We start from the raw sequence: 5,775 nt of genomic DNA, 5'->3' as shown, positions 1-5,775 counted from the left end.
TTCTTAAAATTTTTCAAAAATTCATGCATGTGTTCTTCATGATCTTCAAGTTATTCTTGATAAGTCTTCTTGTTTGATCTTCATATTTTCTTGTTTTGTGTCTTTTGTTGTTTTTCATATGCATTTTTCGTTTGTTAGTGTCTAAGCATTAAAATTTTTTAAGTTTGGTGTCTCACATGTTTCCTTTTCTTGAAAATGTTTCAAAAACAAGTCTTGATGTTCATCTTGATCTACAAAGTGTCTTGGTGTTCATCTTGACATTCATAGTGTTCTTGCATGCATCATGTGTTTTGATTTATAATTTTTATGTTGTGAGTCATTTAGTTGTTTTTCTCTCTCATCATTAAATTAAAAAAAATAAAAAATATCTTTTCCTTATTTTACTCAGAATTTTCGAAATCTTTGGGTTGACTTAATCAAAAATTTCTAAAGTAAGTTGTTTCTTGTTAGTCAAGTCAAGATTTCAATTTCAAAAATCAAATCTTTTTCATTTTTTTATTTTCAAAAATTTAAAAATATTTTTCAAAATCTTTTTCTTAATTTCATTTCAAAATTTCGAAAACTTTGCTAACAATTAATGTGATTAATTCAAAAATTTGAAGTTTGTTACTTTCTTGTTAAGAAAGGTTCAATCTTTAAATTCTAGAATCATATCTTTTAGTTTCTTCTTAGTCAAGTAATCAATTTTAATTTTAAAAATCAAATCTTTTTAACTTCCTTTTCAAATCTTTTTCAAAATAAATTTCAATCATATCTTTTTCAAAACCAATTTCAAAATCTTTTCTAACTTCTTATCTTTTCAAAATTGATTTTCAAATCTTTTTCAACTAACTAATTGACTTTTTGTTTGTTTCTTATCTTTTTCAAAATTACCTAACTACTTTTCTCTCTCTAATTTTTGAAAATTCCCTCTTCTTTTTCAAAATTCTTTTAATTAACTAATTGTTTCAAATTTTAATTTTAATAGTACTTCTTCTCTCAAATTTTAAAAATCACTATCTATTTTTCAAAAATAATTTTCGAATTTCTCTCTCTCATCTTCTTCTATTTATTTATTCATTTACTAACTCTTCTCTTCATCTAAAAATTCGAACTCTCTCTTCTCCTCTGAGTTCGAATTTTTTTTCTCTTCTCCTTCTTCTATTCTTTTCTTCTTCTACTCACATAAAGGAATCTCTATACTGTGACATAGAGGATTCCTCTTCTTTTCTGTTCTCTTCTTTTTCATATGAGCAGGAGCAAGGACAAGGACATTCTTGTTGAAGTAGATCCTGAACCTGAAAGGACTCTAAGGAGGAAGCTAAGGGAAGCTAAGGCACGACCCTCTGGAGAGGACTTAACAGAAACATTCGAAAAAGAAGAAGACATAGCAGCCGAAAATAACAACAATGCCAACAATGCAAGAAAGATGCTTGGTGACTTCACTGCACCAAATTCCAACTTACATGGAAGAAGCATCTCAATCCCTGCCATTAGAGCAAACAATTTTGAGCTAAAGCCTCAATTAGTTTCTCTGATGCAACAAAATTGCAAGTTTTATGGACTTTCATCAGAAGATCTTTTTCAGTTCTTAACCGAGTTCTTGCAGATATGTGATACTATTAACACTAATGGAGTAGATCCTGAAGTCTACAGGCTTATGCTTTTCCCTTTTGCTGTAAGAGACAGAGCTAGAACATGGTTGGACTCAACCTAAAGATAGCCTAGACTCTTGGGATAAGCTGGTCACGGCCTTCTTAGCCAAGTTCTTTCCTCCTCAAAAGCTGAGCAAGCTTAGAGTGGATGTTCAAACCTTCAGACAAAAAGAAGGTGAATCCCTCTATGAAGCTTGGGAAAGATACAAGCAACTGACCAAAAAGTGTCCTTCTGACATGCTTTCAGAATGGACCATCCTGGATATATTCTATGATGGTCTGTCTGAATTGTCTAAGATGTCATTAGACCATTCTGCAGGTAGATCCATTCACCTAAAGAAAACACCTGCAGAAGCTCAAGAACTCATTGACATGGTTGCAAATAACCAATTCATGTACACCTCTGAGAGGAATCCTGTGAATAATGGGATGCCTCAAAGGAAGGGAGTTTTTGAATTGATGCTCTGAATGCCATATTGGCTCAGAACGAAATGTTAACTCAGCAAGTCAACATGATATCTCAGAGTCTGAATGGACTGCAAAATGCATCCAACAGTACTAAAGAAGCATCTTCTAAAGAAGAAGCTTATGATCCTGAGAACCTTGCAATGGTAGAGGTAAATTACATGGGTGAAGCCTTTGAAAACACCTATAACCCTTCATGGAAAAATCATACAAATTTTTCATGGAAGGATCCACAGAAGCAAAGCTTCAATAATAACAATGGTGGAAGAAACAAGTTTAGCAATAGCAAGCCTTTTCTATCATCTTCTCAGCAACAGATAGAGAATTCTGAGTAGAGCCCCTCTAGCTTAGCAAACATAGTCTCTGATCTATCTAAGGCCACTTTAAGTTTCAAGAATGAAACAAGGTCCTCCATTAGAAATTTGGAGGCACAAGTGGGCCAGTTGAGTAAGAAAGTCACTGAAACTCCTCCTAGTACTCTCCCAAGCAATATAAAAGAGAATCCAAAAAGAGAGTGCAAGGCCATTGATATAATCAATATGGGCGAATGCGCAAAAGAGGAGAAGGACGTGAATCCCAGTAAGGAAAACCTCCTGGGACGTTCTCTAAATAAAAAGGAGTTCCAAACTGAGGAACCTGAGGAATCTGAGGCTCACCTAGAGACCATAGAGATTCCATTGAACCTCTTTTTACCATTCATGAGCTCTGAGAACTATTCTTCCTCTGAAGAGGATGAAGATGTAACTGAAGAGAAAGTTGCTCAATATCTAGGAGCCATCATGAAGCTGAATGCCAAGTTGTTTGGTAATGAGACTTGGGAAAATGAACCTCCTTTGCTCACTAATGAACTAAATACATCGGCTCAGCAAACTCTACCTCAAAAGAAACAAGATCCTAGTAAATTCTTAATATCCTGTACCATAGGCACCATGACCTTTGAGAAGGCTCTGTGTGACCTGGGGTCAGGAATAAATCTTATGCCACTCTCTGTAATGGAGAAACTGGGGATCTTTGAGGTACAAGCTGCAAGAATCTCATTAGAGATGGCAGACAAGTCAATAAAACAAGCTTATGGATTGGTAGAGGACGTGTTGGTAAAGGTTGAAGGCCTTTACATCCCTGCTGATTTCATAATCTTAGACACTGGGAAGGATGAGAATGAATCCATCATTCTTGAAAGACCCTTCCTAGCCACAGCAAAAGCTGTGATTGATGTTGACAGAGGTGAACTAGTCCTTCAATTGAATGGGGACTACCTTGTGTTTAAAGCTCAAGGTTATCCTTCTGTAAACATGGAAAAGAGGCATAATAAGCTTCTCTCAATACAGAGTCAGACAGAGCCCCCATAGTCAAACTCTAAGTTTGGTGTTTGGAGGCCACAACCAAACTCTAACTTTGGTGTTGAACCCCCATATTCAAACTCTAAGTTTGGTATTAGGAGGTCTCAACAATGCTCTGAACATCTGTGAAGCTCCATGAGAGCTCACTGTTAAGCTATTGACAATAAAGAAGCGCTTATTGGGAGGCAACCCAATTTTTATTTATCTATATCTTTATTGTTCTTTTATGTTCTTTTAGGTTTATGATCATGTGGAGTCACAAAATAATTGCAAAAATTAAAAATAGAATAAAAAACAGCAGAAAAAAAGCACACCTTGGAGGAAGAGCTTACTGGCGTTTAAACGCCAGTAAGGAGCATCTGGCTGGCGTTCAACGCCAGAACAGAGCATGAAGCTGGCGTTAAATGCCAGAAACAAGCAGCAGTCTGGCGTTTAAACGCTAGGATTGCACCCTGTGGAAAGCTGGCGTTAAACGCTAGAAACAAGCAGCAAAGTGGCGTTTAACGCTAGAAACAAGCATAGAGCTGGCATTTAGTGCCAAAAACAAGCATCAATCTGGCGTTAAACGCCAGTATTGCATACAAAGGGCATTTTACACACCTAAAGAGTGCAAGAATGAGAAATCCTTGACACCTCAGGATCCTGTGGACCCCATAGGATCACTGGTGCACGAAATTGTGATCAATACTTTTCACAACACAAATAATCCCCGGTGATGAATCCAAAAACTTGGTGTTCAAAACCATGGCATAAACACAACTTCGCACAACTAACCAGCAAGTGTACTGGGTCGTCCAAGTAATAAACCTTACGCGAGTAAGGGTCGATCCCACAGAGATTGTTGGTATGAAGCAAGCTATGGTCACCTTGTAAATCTTAGTCAGGCAGACTCAAATGGATATGAATGATGATATACAAAAACATAAAGATAAAGATAGAGATACTTATGTAATTCATTGGTAGGAATTTCAGATAAGCATATGAAGATGCTTGTCCCTTCCGTCTCTCTGCTTTCCTACTGTCTTCATCCAATCCTTCAGTGGCTACCTCCCATCCTCTCAGTGGAAATGTTCAACGCACCCTGTCACGGCACGGCTATCCATCTGTCGGTTCTCAATCAGGCTGGAATAGAATCCAGTGATTCTTTTGCGTCTGTCACTAACGCCCCGCCTTCAGGAGTTTGAAGCTCGTCACAGTCATTCAATCATTGAATCCTACTCAGAATACCACAGACAAGGTTTAGACCTTCCGGATTCTCTTGAATGCCGCCATCAGTTCTAGCCTATACCACGAAGACTCTGATCTCACGGAATGGCTGGCTCGATTGTCAGGCGAGCACTCGGTTGTCAGGCGATCAACCATGCATCGTGTATCAGGAATCCAAGAGATATTCACCCAATCTAAGGTAGAACGGAGGTGGTTGTCAGGCACACGTTCATAGGTGAGAATGATGATGAGTGTCACGGATCATCACATTCATCAAGTTGAAGAACAAGTGATATCTTAGAACAAGAACAAGCGGAATTGAATAGAAGAACAATAGTAATTGCATTAATACTCGAGGTACAGCAGAGCTCCACACCTTAATCTATGGTGTGTAGAAACTCCACCATTGAAAATACATAAGAACAAGGTCTAGGCATGGCCATGAGGCCAGCCTCCCAATGATCTAAGAACTAGATGTCCAAAGATGAAAATACAATAGTAAAAGGTCCTATATATAGAGAACTAGTAGCCTAGGGTTTACAGAGATGAGTAAATGACATAAAAATCCTCTTCCGGGCCTGCTTGGTGTGTGCTTGGGCTGAGCATTGAAGCATTTTCGTGTAGTGACTCTTCTTGGAGTTAAACGCCAGCTTTTGTGCCAGTTTGGGCGTTTAACTCCCACTTTGGTGCCAGTTCCGGCGTTTAACGCTGGGAATACTGAGGGTGACTTTGAACGCCGGTTTGGGCCATCAAATCTTGGCCAAAGTATGGACTATCATATATTGCTGGAAAGCCCAGGATGTCTACTTTCCAACGCCGTTGAGAACGCGCCAATTGGGCTTCTGTAGCTCCAGAAAATCCACTTCGAGTGCAGGGAGGTCAGAATCCAACAGCATCTGCAGTCCTTTTTAGTCTCTGAATCAGATTTTTGCTCAGGTCCCTCAATTTCAACCAGAAAATACCTGAAATCACAGAAAAACACACAAACTCATAGTAAAGTCCAGAAAAGTGAATTTTAACTAAAAATTAATAAAAATATACTAAAAACTAACTAGATCATACTAAAAACATACTAAAAACAATGCCAAAAAGCGTACAAATTATCCGCTCATCACAACACCAAACTTAAA

At 37.8% G+C, this 5,775-nt stretch overlaps 1 non-coding gene across 1 annotated transcript; it reads right to left on the bottom strand.

The window, feature by feature from the left end:
- Window positions 1-1,769: 1,769 nt before the first annotated feature.
- LOC112713663 (small nucleolar RNA R71) lies at window positions 1,770-1,877 on the bottom strand. The gene has a single exon (XR_003158634.1). It is a non-coding gene; the product is annotated as a small nucleolar RNA R71 (small nucleolar RNA).
- Window positions 1,878-5,775: the final 3,898 nt, after the last annotated feature.

This window comes from Arachis hypogaea, chromosome 9, assembly GCF_003086295.3.
Source record: "Arachis hypogaea cultivar Tifrunner chromosome 9, arahy.Tifrunner.gnm2.J5K5, whole genome shotgun sequence".
Taxonomy (NCBI): Eukaryota; Viridiplantae; Streptophyta; class Magnoliopsida; order Fabales; family Fabaceae; genus Arachis; species Arachis hypogaea.
This window is presented reverse-complemented; position numbering and strand designations above follow the sequence as displayed.